Source organism: Medicago sativa, chromosome 7 (genome assembly GCF_051527215.1).
Source record: "Medicago sativa cultivar Bolivia chromosome 7, Bolivia_mono, whole genome shotgun sequence".
NCBI lineage: Eukaryota > Viridiplantae > Streptophyta > Magnoliopsida > Fabales > Fabaceae > Medicago > Medicago sativa.
Genome location: NC_140755.1, coordinates 80315871 through 80329263, shown reverse-complemented (window position 1 = coordinate 80329263; position 13393 = coordinate 80315871). Strand labels below are relative to the sequence as shown.

The 13393-nt window shown below is 36.0% G+C and overlaps 1 non-coding gene and 1 pseudogene across 1 annotated transcript; both read right to left on the bottom strand.

Moving 5' to 3' along the window:
* Positions 1-4726: 4726 nt before the first annotated feature.
* On the bottom strand, positions 4727-6228 carry LOC146909033 (phospholipase A(1) DAD1, chloroplastic pseudogene; annotated as a pseudogene).
* Positions 6229-12487: 6259 nt separating this feature from the next.
* TRNAK-UUU (transfer RNA lysine (anticodon UUU)) lies at positions 12488-12559 on the bottom strand. The gene has a single exon. It is a non-coding gene; the product is annotated as a tRNA-Lys (tRNA).
* Positions 12560-13393: the final 834 nt, after the last annotated feature.

Genomic DNA, 13393 nt, shown 5'->3' with positions numbered 1-13393 from the left:
CAAACCTCCGTTCTTGAATCCATTCAAGAAACCATAATATATTGATCAAACTCCAACACAAGCAGTACCAAAAGGTAGAAAAGGATTACAAAGCAAGAATTCGAAAGGCTGGGGAAAAAACCCCAAACAGCTAGCGAGACAATATTCAAAGAGAACAACAAGCCAACACCGAAACCTAAAAAAACTATGAAAATCACCTCTCCTAAACATAACAGCAGCCACCACAGCCCAGTAGAAATATGCGTATTGGATCAAAGGTATTCCACTCTATAGGGTTCTTCTTAATTTCACATGGATTCACACATTGTTAATTTTCCACTCTTATCCTTACATATGTTGCACTGTGATTATTGATTATGATTATGCTGGAACTCATCTAATCATCAATTTCATCTATCACTCATCCTTTATTTAAACTGCTAATTCCATTTTTTTATGCTAATTGAAATTATCTTTCATTTGGTTAATAAAATCAAAAGTCCACTGTATTAGAAATCAATTTAGCAGCATAATGGTAAAAGCCTACAAACAAGAAGTGGTGTATAAACATCCATGAACAAAACATAAAAATAACGGAAAACATAACAGAGTTAGTAGCACGGGAGGTGATTGTATATTTGTGGAAAACTTAAGGGAGGTTAGTGTAAGTTTTAAAACTAGAGGGGTTGTTAGTGTCATTTTCATAAACCTCAGGGGAGGTGAATGCAATTTTCCCATATTATATTGATTAAAAGAGAACCAAAATTAAAAACAAGTTGCACGAGCCACAAGCCCCCAACACCCAAAGCATAGGGGGCTTTAGATATTTCATTACAAGTAGTGCTTTCTTTCCACAAGTGAAAAGTTTTTGGTTGCGGGTCTCACGAAAACCATCTTTCCTTCCATAAATGTTCATATGTTAGTTTTTTTCCTTCTCAAAACCGAACTTTAAGGGGGCGTTTGTTTCGGAGATAAAAAATGCATTCCTGGGAATAGAGAATGGGAAATGAGTATTCCTATGTTTGGTATGATGGAACAAAATCAACATGCCTAGGAATAAATAATACCCAGGAATCCATTTTACCCATGTTCTAACCATTTTTATTCCCAAGAGAGAGGGATGGGAAAATTTTATTCCAAGGAATATGAACCCACGTTTTGCATAAAAACTGTCTTATACCCCACGTTTTGTATCCATTCACTTCTATTTCATTGTAAATTAGTTAATTGATGATTTTTCTTTTCTTTTTTTATTTATAAAACAAGTATATATTTTGACAAATACCCAGGAGTTTAAATTAGTAAACAAACACATTTTTGAAATATTCCTAGGAATAAAATTCTCATTATTGTATTCCTGGGAAAGTTATTCCAAGGAATGAATTTTACATCCATGAAACAAACACTCCCTAAACTTTCTTAATTTAAATCAGTTGAGTTATCCAAATCAATTGAGCTATAATCTCAGTTCATCAAACAACTCATTTCACTCGTATTTACCTATTGTTTTAACATTTAGCTTTTACTAATTATGATTTCCATATCATTTTAGTTTTAAAAAATCATTTGTCATACTCAACACTCTTTTAGGAAGAGCTGAATAATCCACAACCGAGAGACATAGTTATTTTTTAGTGTAATCCTTTGAAGAAAATTTAAATCATCATTGAGAGGTATTCTTGAATCCACGACTAACTTTTAAATTCAACAACCGTTGTTAAAAATAAAATGCATGTTTTTTTTTAACGACAAAATTTATTAATAACCAAATCTCTGCACAAGACGAACAAAGACTGATAAAACACAAACTACATATCAAATGACATTGTATATAAGCGGAACACCCTAAATTTAAATCATACACCTTACATCATAAACATCAATAAAGACACGACTCTACCGAAGGCTACCATCAGCACCAATAAAAAAAATCCTCAAAACCCAAAGCCAGCACCAAAATACAGCTAAACCCTCACAAACCAAAATAAACCAAAACTTGAGTGAAATCCCCAAACTCCATCGCGAATGACCATCGAAACTAAATTCAAACGACTATCGCCCTCTACTCACACCAAACCCTTCCAAAAACCCATCATACCTACCAAAATCCCTAGCAAGAGCACCTCATCTACTCATCACTACAATTAACCCTATTAAACACCAAAAAAATGAGTTGTTCTACCACTCATTCGGATTCCACCACCAATCAACCCTCGATTTGTCGGAAAAGATACCAAAAAAGTCTAAAAAGAAACACGAGTAAAGAAAACTGACTCCCGATCTCGAATCAAAAGTGATTGGTCCACTAAACTCCCGAAACAAATCACTAACGCACTCCTCAACTTCTGGAACACCAGAGAAGACACCTTAACTAGCTCATAAACTTAAAATTTGACACTAACTTTCGATCTCGAAGCAAAAACGATCGACCCACTAGAATCCAGATGACAAATTCTTAAGGCAGTCAACAAATGAAACAGTAACGCAAATAGAACCAAATCGAAAACATCCCAAAATCGAACAACCCAATTCGAAGGAGCAGCGGTCCACGATGGACCCATATTGAAAACAGCCCAAAATGCATGTTATTTTCACGTTTTTTAACCTTAAATGCCACGAGGACTTTTAAAACACAAGCGATGGTCCCTCATTACCTCAAAAAAAAAAAGTGATGGTCCCTAAAAAAAAACACAAGTGATGATCACTTTTGGAATATGTGGAAAGCCTACACAGAATTATGTACAACCATTCATTAGTCTTAGACTTAAATGTTAGTTTCTCTTCGTAGTAGGAGACCACCGACTAGGGGACTTGGATCCTCTCCATTGAAAATTTTCTCAAGTTTTCTCCATTTTCAATCTCCATCATTAAAATACAACAACTAGTTTTTATTATAATTTAATTCTCACTTTCTCTCTCATGTTTAATGATTGAGATTTCACTTGAGAAAACTTGAGAGAATTTTCAATGGAGAGGATCCTAATCCCCGACTAGGATACCATTTTCACATTTTTGGTGCATCCATGAGTCTAACTAGGGCATCTTAATTTTGAAATGACCACCGTCCCTTCTCCCTCATCCTACCACTTAGATTCCATGCTAAGCATCACTAATATAGTCTAATAAGTGTAATATGAAATAATGAACATTGCATATATAATTTGTTATCAAGCCTCACAAGTATATTTGTTAGGTGGTGCATTTCCTGCGTTGTGCCCCATTCAAAGTACAATATTATTACATGAAAAAGTGCAGAGCTAGAATTTTAACTTAGGGGGTCAAGACTAAAACAAATTTTTGTAAGAATTGTATAACAAAATTGAAATTCAAGACCTATTAAACCGCAAACTATATGTTGCAAAATTCTGAATTGATTGAATTTAATTAATTAGTTTTTTTTCTTAGAAGAAAAGGATTTGATGGATAGGTGATAGACCATAATCTACACATTTTTTTTCAAATGTAACAAGCATGATTCTAGTAGATAACTTTGTGGTTTCTAACTCACAACATAGTACATAACTCAATAGTGACATAAACACGAGTCTTCTTTTTGTGTTTGACCAATGACCATCGCTATCCTACAATGAAGAATGAACTCGTGACCATGGACGGCTCTAACCATGCAAGTATAATGAAAATTTAGCATATACAATATAATAAAATAAATGTTTTTTTTACAGAAGTAATTAATTGATTGATTAGGATTATTAGTACTTTTTGAAGAAATTTGGAATATTAGTACTCATTGTTTGGTATCTGCTAAATATGAAAATAGAAGTATTTCAGTTTGACAAAAGGTAAAAGATTCAACTAACTATAATTTGGACCAATTTGGTCCCCTATGTTTTGCTTCGTTACTAGTTTTAGTTTTTTCTGTTAGTTTCTCTCAAAAAAACGTTAACTTATTACCAATTTGGTCCCCTATGTTTTGCTCTGTTATTAGTTTTAGTCCTTTCTGTTAACGTTTTTTGAGAGAAACTAACAGAAAGGACTAAAACTAGTAACTGAGCAAAACATAGAGGACCAAATTGGTACAAATTATAGTTAGGGGACCAAATTGAGACAATCAATTAAGTTAAGGGACCGGGTGATTGAATAAGCCTTTTTAGTTAAACACATGACCTATTTTTTCTAGAAAAAAAATATCACGTGCTTATGACATTACAAATCAAAATGTCGAATGCTTCTTCTTCTCATAAAATTTTCTAACTCAAGAATTTACTTCAACTCGTTTTACCTAAGTAAATTCAACTCGTAAATTCGTACGAGTTAACCTAAAATTCAAATTATATAAAAATTACTAGCTTTTAATGTCAAACATTAAATTTTAAAAGAAAATGTCAAACCTTAAATTTAATCCAATGGTTACAAATGGCTCTTCTCACTCTTCTTCCATATAATTCATTCTCACTAGAAATACTCCCTAAATATTTGAGCTGATTTGTAGAGGTTAAAATATGAAAATTTAGAATATAGGGTTTTGTTTAATAGTAAATATTAATCTAATTGCAAATCATCTATTTACCAGGGAGATCTATGCTTTGTGTGTAGTTCTGGAAATATAAGCTGTGTTGACCTGGCTGAAGTTTGATGGAAGTTGGCCTCTAGAGAAAGAAAAAAAAAATCCTATGCTTTCCTAGGCTTTTTTTTTGGATAAATTCCTAGGGTTTTCTTATTTTGTATTCATCCCTCAACCTTGGTTGCAGCAATGGGAAAATGGACGGACAATTTTTGGAGTTGGAAATGCGATCAACAGAGGTCAAAGACTCAAAGTTTTAAATATTAAATTTCTACAATTAGTTTCATATCTTGTGCCCTTAGGGCACAAATTAGCAAGACCCTAATAATAATATATACCTCCTACAATCACATAGTCAGAAGAATCACCATTTTTTGGTTACTTTTGACCGCATAGAATCTATTTCCTATACTTGCGATGGTTTTATCAATGTCGAAGGAACCTCTTGGCAGAGGCTCGGAAGGGACACCTGGAGCTGACAAAGCCATCGACAAGATGCAAATACGTGTGCAACTCATGACATGTGGCAACGTTCGTGCTACCTAGGTAAGGAGAATCCCTACTACACAATCGAAGTTCCTTTCCAACTTCAGCATACATCCACGGTGTCTTATCCACATCATCAAAAAATACAAACCCTGGTAGCTTGGTAATAACATCATCTGAGTTCACTATGCGCAAAACCTTTGTTCCTTGCTTTTCAAGGTGTTGTCGAAAATTTCTATTGCCTACACGAGGACCACCAAACGAGATGACTGTCACCGTTAGTTTGGGAACAGTGACCTTGACATCATATGCAATCAACGTAGCCAATGCTGCTCCCAAACTATGGCCGGTGACGGTCAAACTCAATTCTTCTTGACCGTATACTCGGTTGATCCTTAAAATCTCTTGTTTCACCATTTTTTGCAAACTTTCTATTGATGAGTTTGCATAATTTGATGAGGTATAGAGATTCAAGAATCCACTTTCCACCATGGTCCCCACACCTTTTCTCTCAAAGGCTATCTCATCATTGTTGTGGTTGCATGGGATAGAAAAGTTCGTGAGAGTGGCACGAAAGTTTTCTAGCCATTCTAAACATGTGCATGTTCCTCTAATGGCAATAACCACATCACGCCGTCCAAGTCTTTTGATTTCTTCCTTGTTATCACACACAGCTATGTATCCAATATAGCTTGATTGGGTTGCTACCCAATTTGGTGCCTTATTCATCCAACTTGGTAGCTGAATCCCAGAAGTTGCATGTAGGTATTTGGTCACTTTGTACCCCGTGTTAGGTAAACCACAACATTCTAAGAGTGTGCTTTTCGGAAACCTACAATTTGCATACTTGGAAGATGAAGGATCAAACTCAAATGATTTATACGTAGCTTCAACAAAATGACCATAGCGTAGGATTTCATCTCGTAGAATGTCGTCCAACGGATCAAGCAAACCGTCCCAATTTCTCATCCCTTGATACTCCTTCCACCTTTTTCCAAGTGTCTTAGTATTTGGATCCATAGGTGATGATGATGGTGATGAGTGTAAAGATGGGGAATTATTATGGTTTTCGAAATTTATCGTGTTTTCTAAGTGTAATGTGGATTTTTTAGTGTTATCGATTAGTTTATGCGTTTGAGTATGGATAATACAGTGCAGTTTGTGGGTGTAGGTAGTGGTTGAAGGGAGTGCTGGTGTACGTATGTTAAGCCTCATTTCTTTTTGGGATGGGCTAGAGAATGGAATATACCGAGCAAATGAGAATGAAAAGAAAGAAAGAATTTCCTCATTTTATGGAACACAAGAGAGAGGAGATTTTATAGGTGAAGAAAAAGGTGTTTAACGTGGATGGAAGAAATAGTGGGACATCCATGTATTATTGATTAGAAAAGTGACAAAAACTTCCAAATTTTGAACAATGATTACTTGCTTCGTCCTTGATTACAAGCAAAAATTGATCAAAACTAGTTGATATATTTGGTCTAAAATTTAATTTTTTTTAGATTGACGAAATTACTACAGTTTTAAAAACTTACACACATAAATAAAGTAGTTGGTGTTCAAACTTCGACCACAATATTCCACATAATGATTTCATTACTTTTATCTATTGAGCTAAGAATTTTAGACACAGATCAACTTTTTTCACTAATTTTTGCTTGTGATTAGAGATGAAGGAAGAAAGGTACATATACGTGATACATGCTCTGATAGACATGGAAGAGAGACAGAAAGTACAAGTATTATATGCTCCTTAGGCTTTGGACGGTATATCCTTTTCTTCTAGTAGCATCTTTTTGACTTGTGTTATCTAAAGACAAAATTTTAGGTACAATATGTTACACAATATAATTTTATCTCTCTCTAGGGTATAAAATCTAAATTAATGACCAAATGAACTTCATTATCTAATCCAAACCAATTAAATTTGTTAGGTTGTTTTTTTTAGTATTACTTTTCCCACTTCATGTCTTTCCTTGCGCGACCTATTTTTTTTCTTCCAAAATACCTCTAGTCCGGATTATATAATCTGAACCCATTCCGGAATATTAAATCCGGATTCATTTGTGTATTTTGGCACTTCATCCACCCTGATGGATGATGATGCCAGTTCTGAAAATATTGTTCCGGATTATATAATCCGAAAAAGTTAGATAGCTTCCGGATTATATAATCTGAAACGTGTAAAGCACCCCGTTGAAAGTCAACAAAAGGGGGTGGTGAATGATGGTTCCAGATTATATAATCCGGAATGTGCTAAAACCGTCCGGATTATATAATACGGACTGCATCAGTACAGAGGCAGAAACCATCTGTTTTGGCGCATTTTGCTTGCTTCCAAATAGACATATCATGCCGGTGACATGTTCTAACAGTAAATCGAACTTATAACATTAAAATCATCAACACAACATAATTTTCGAACAAAACATTAATCAAATAACATTAAAAATTATCCCAGATTACATAACATTAAAAATTATCCAAGTGTTACATAATTCAAAAGCATTCAAAACGTTCAAACATAAATAAATACAATACTATCAGCCCCAAATAACTACACCCGTACCACCGCCACCTTTGCCACCACCCTTGCCACCACCTCTGCCACCACCTCTGCCACCACCCCTACCACCCTCAGTAGCTCCCTGACGACAGTAAACTTTCCCATCATGCACCTCTCTCAACGCATCCTCCAAATGCTGCCATTCCTCAGTCCCTTTCGGCACCATACTGCTTCTCATCACAGCATAGATGTGGTCTCTGATGCGGCTCATCCTTCCATTAAGCTGTAAGTACGCAAGGTCTCCATCATCTTGAGCAGCTCGCGCATCAAGGACCTCACGCTCTGGTGGCCTCGGTACCGGTACCGGCATGTTTGGAAGAATCATGCGTTGATGAGACACCTGGTAAAACCACTCGATGTATCCATCTACTACCTCCACACCATGAACTGCAATCTCTCCCAACTTCTGAGGTGTCAGCGTATAATCAAGTGCACGCTGAAAGCGGTTTGTGATCTCTGCCAAGTTAACATCAACAGGTGCACTCTGAACGGGATGTCTCTGTATGGACTGAACCCACCCAAACTGGCGAAGCACCCTCTCCGGCAGATATCTCACCATGCGCTCTCTGCATCTCAGCCATCCAGAGTAAAGGCTGACCCGCTCAAACTGACGTGCCTGACGGTGGACAACATATGGGGCCATGACAACCCTCGTCAAATCCAGCGCATCTAGATAGTTTCTGTAGTTGTCCACCGTGCCTAAACCATGCAGTGGTAAAAAAAATCATCGCGCGGGGATACTAATGCTCTACATATCCTTCCCAGACATCCTTGCTTCCCATACCTGGGAAGTGATGAAACACCCAAGCCTGCGCCAAAGACAACCACATATAAATATACAAACCATATACACTTACATTTTAAAAAATAAAACATAGTTTTTAATTTATACCTGCAATAAACTCTCCTGCCACCTGACTGGTGTTCCAACGTGCAACATTGTTGAGCTCCTTATACAAGTGAGCTAGTGCCGCAGCTCCCCATGAAAAACTAGCACAAAGATCGAGGTCTTTAAAGTACTTCAGGTAGAAAACATCCACAACCCACTAGCTTTTGTCACTGAAGATCGTGATCCCCACCAAGTACAACAAATATATGCGGACAGCCTGGTCCCGCAACCTCTGCACCTCCTCAATCACATCATACTCGGCCGTAAAATCCCTCTGCTCTTCAAACGCTCCTTGAATATCGTGTCCAAGTAGCTAAATCTGCAATGTGCACCTTTGGTCTTGTCGACCTCTTTAAGAGCATCACTCGTACTAGACCCCAAGTACTCCTCCATCCATTCCACCGCCTCGTCCCGTGATATGGACCCGTGGGACAGGAGCATGCCGTCAATGGGGATATGCAGCAAAGAGGCCACATCATCAAGTGTGACTGTCATCTCCCCAAACGGAAGGTGGAAGCTGGAAGTCTCTTCGTGCCACCTCTCCACGAACGCACAAATCAGCCCATGGTCAATAATGTTGTAACTGGTATCCTGGAGCCAACCAAGGCCTGTGGCATGCAATCTGTTCTCCCATCACCGTGCAGCCATGATAGGTCTGGTGTCATCATCATGCATCGCTTTTATCTTCTTTCCGTTGTTGATGCATTTTAATTTTCCACGCCACTGCAAATAATTCAAATTAATAAAGTGAGTTTAAACACATGGCTTCACAAACATATTTAACAATAAATAAACTCGTCAGATTTAACAGTACATAAACAGGCAGTTTCAGATATAAAGTGAGTTTCAGATATAAATTGAGTTTAACAGTACATACCACGCCATCAGCCGCCTTCCTGGCCACGTGCACACGGTACCTCCATAGCATGTCAGTCTGGTGTGGGCCACCGGGATAGTCGTCTAGTGGCTCAGGGTCTACCACCTTCTTCTTTCGCCTTCGCCGTGGCTCGGCATCTTCCATTTGCTTGTCCATGCCCTATAGCTCCTCCTCAAGCTCCTGCTCCTCCATACGTTGCAATTCCACATCAGGCAGCTCCTGCTCCATGTCCTCTTGCTGCTCCGGCTGATGCTCGACATCAGCACGGCGTCCTCTACCATCCCAACGCCTCGGAGGAACACCACCTTCCTCCTGCAGCCGTCGAGAACGCTCTCTCCTATAGGAAGCATGCCCTGCCTCCCTTACGCGCCGGGTATTAGATGTTGAACCTTCTGTAACATTCAAATTAGGGTAATCAAACATCACAGTCAAACAACACAATCAAACAGCACAAAACAGAAGGAAAAAAAGCACTCTGGGTTTGTATGGATTTCAAAATCCGAACAGCAACAATCAGTTCCGGAAAACGAAATCCGTATAGCACCCGACCAGAATTCCAAAAAAAATCGAACTAATTAACCATGCATGTGTACAGAAATCGAACTTACCTTCCATGATGTTTGAAAAGGGTTGAAATGTGGTCCTCTTAAGCAAGAAAACTCCAAATTTGGTGCAGATATGTGATTTACGGATTTTGGGATAATATATACATATATATATATATATATATATATATATATATATATATATATATATATATATATATATATATATATATATATATATATATATATATATATATATATATATATATATAGAGAGAGAGAGAGAGAGAGAGTTTTGAAAGTGAAACTGTAAAACTGTAAAAATGGGGGGGGGGGGGGGGGGGGGGGGTGAAGTTCCTTTTATACGTCGCAATTGTCCGGATTATATAATCCGGAATACGCATAGATGTTCTGGATTATATAATCCGAAGGGCTTGTTGGTAATTTGCATAGCGCGCAGGAGAAGGCCATAGGGTGGGAAAAGTAAATCTCTTTTTTTTTTTTCCATTAAGTTTGAGTCCAAACCAATGAAATCGACCTCAATTGATTCGGGTTGGGTATAGGTGTTACGTCATTCAAAACCGATCAGCCGAAAATAAATATGTTGTGTTATCTTAAAACAAATGTTGTATTTAATTCTTTTATTTCACACTATATTAATAGTATTATCTTAAGTCCATAAGTCATAGCTCAACTGGTAAAATGCCGAAATTGTTAGGCCGGACGCCATGACCGGGGTTCGAACCCAGGTACCTCCACTTGTGTGTGTGAGTTTATAATAACTTTGTCATTTCGTAAATCTACCAAAAACCAAAAAAAAAAAAATAGTATTATCTTAAAAATTATGTTGTGTTCGTGTATTCTTTTTACTCATTGTATATTATTATTGTTTTTATTTTGACCTATATACTTATTTTAATAGTATAAAAAATATATAATGTTTGATTAAAATTTAATTATTTTCTAGATTTTTTGAAATAAGTTTTTCAAATGTTTAAAAATGTCAATTCGATGAACCAAAACAAACCAACTCGTTCTTTATCAGTTTGGTTTGGTTTAGAATTCGTAAATTTTGTATCTTAAGAAAACCAATAAATTTTATTACTTTTGGTGGAATTAATTTTTTTCCTACAGTACATTTAACAATTTATTGTATCTTTTTAGCTAGTACTCCTCTCTACAGTAAATAGTTAAATATATTATTGACAAAATAATATTAAACATTGAAAAAAAAAACTTTAAAAACAATGTACCAAGAAGAACTTTAAAAATAATAGGAACGAAAGGATTATATGTGAAATAGAGTAAGAGAATCTAATTAATCATGTGTCATTGTTACCAAAAAAAAATCCTTTGTTATTTACATATAAAGTCGTTTAAGATAAGTCATCTACTTTTTTTTAGAGAATCATATCATGATATATAAAGTTTATATGTCAAGTTTGGCAGTATTTTGGTAAGGCTTCAATTTATAATGTTTTGTTTGAATGGAGTGGAATAATTAAGGATTACTTTGTTGGGATAAATTAAATGGAACATGGTGGAATGAATTTCATTTCATATCATCTCCTCCGATTTAATAGGTGTGCCATGTTTTGGAACAACTCTCACCAAGTCACCAAACGAAATCTAAAACTTTGAAAAAAAAAATATAATGGGTGTTTGAACAAATTACACAAAGGAATGGAATTTGAGTTCTTACCGTAACAACATATACTGTGTATGGTTTAGATGATGATTTTAAGAGTAAGAAGTTTTTCCTTGATGTCAGGGTTTAAGTTTCAAAAGAGTACTTTTGACACACATTGTTTTTTTTTTTTTTTTTAAGAATTTAACACACATTTTTATTTAGGTGGGAAAAATGTGTGTTAAATATTTTGCCATATCTTCTTTACTGAATCCCTTTCATAGCAACCTTGAAAACTAGATGCCTCTCCACGTACTAACAATAAGGTGTATCCCACCCACCATTAGGCTTTAATAATGATGTCAAGGATGCATAAGTTATAAACTTTACAAAACTCTCGTTGCCATCTTTCTCCTAAGCAATAAGTTAAGTAGTTAACTACTAAATTAATATCACATAAAAGATCGTTTACCACAAAACAGATCCTTCTCCACACGTGATGTTCCTTTTTGGAAGGATTTAATGCACCTAAGAACAGTGTCAACTTCAGCCACAAGGGAAGTTTAATAAACATGGAGGGAGGTGACTTCAATGTGTGTTTATCCCACAAAACATTCATTGTAGGACCACTTCAGATGACCCCCATCTTTTTGTCTTTCTCCTCAAAATAATCTAACCTAATCTGAGGCTTGATACATGTTATGTACAACGAAGAAGCAGTAACAATCGAACTCATGCACTTTCAAAACCAAAACCAGGCTCAACAACCCCACTTTTGATGGATTATCGTCATCTAATTATAACATTAACTAATATAAGCCATGACTTAAAAATCATTAAGTTTATTATCTCTTTATATTTTTAACTGAGCCTCTAAAAAAACTTTTTTAAATTGAGTATTCTTTGATTATTAATAATTCGCTAGAACAGTAGAAAAACTATTCGCTTGGAAATGTTTTTAACCATGCAATGTAAAATGTAAAAAAGAAAATAACGCGCCGACTGTGGGGATCGAACCCACGACCACGTGGTTAAAAGCCACGCGCTCTACCACTGAGCTAAGTCGGCTTGTTTTTTAAAATGTATTCTACTATATTATATACCACAAAATCAAATGTCAGACACAACAAACCAAACTTCATATTTATTTGTTGGAAAATGTTAACCCGGGCACTGGTTAAGATAGCTCTCTTTTTCCTTTCTCTCCTGTGAGCCGTCACAAAAACCTAGTTTCTTCTCCTTCATCCATCAAAGAGGGGTGATTTAGGGTCAATTTTTGACACAAAATCACCCCTCTAACTCGTTTTTTCTATTTCCCTTTTATTGAAATAAGTGATTTTCACATCTATTTCGTTTTATTTTGTGATTTTGTCGTCTTCGTGCGACGTTGGTTGTTCGTCGTCTTTGTCCGACGTTGTTTGTTTTTCTTGTTTCTCTCAGGTATTTGATCGCTTCAGATTGTCAGATCAGCTTTGATCCAGTGCAGATCCAATCAATGACTTTGGCGTCATCCACGTTGCAGATCCGGAAACATGGTTATTCTGGAGATTTAAATATAGTCATATGTGTAGGCATTTGTACTTTGCCGTTTTATGTTATTAACATGGATGTTGTGAGCCTGTTCACAGATTCATCCTTTTTGTTTTTAGCGAATTTGCATTATATCGATGTACTCTTTCAATTTGAATGAATGAATATCTTTTATTTTGTCAAAAAAAAAAAAATATAGTAACATCGCGTTGGAACTTGTTCAATCAACTCATTAAAAGTTAAAAAAAATATTACTTTTAATTTTAAACTTTTTTTTTTTGGTTCCTTAACCAGTGCCCCGGGGGGCATCGGTTAACAAGACCCTTGTTTGTTTTACAACAAGTTTCTTTTTAAAATAACTTAGTTGTACGC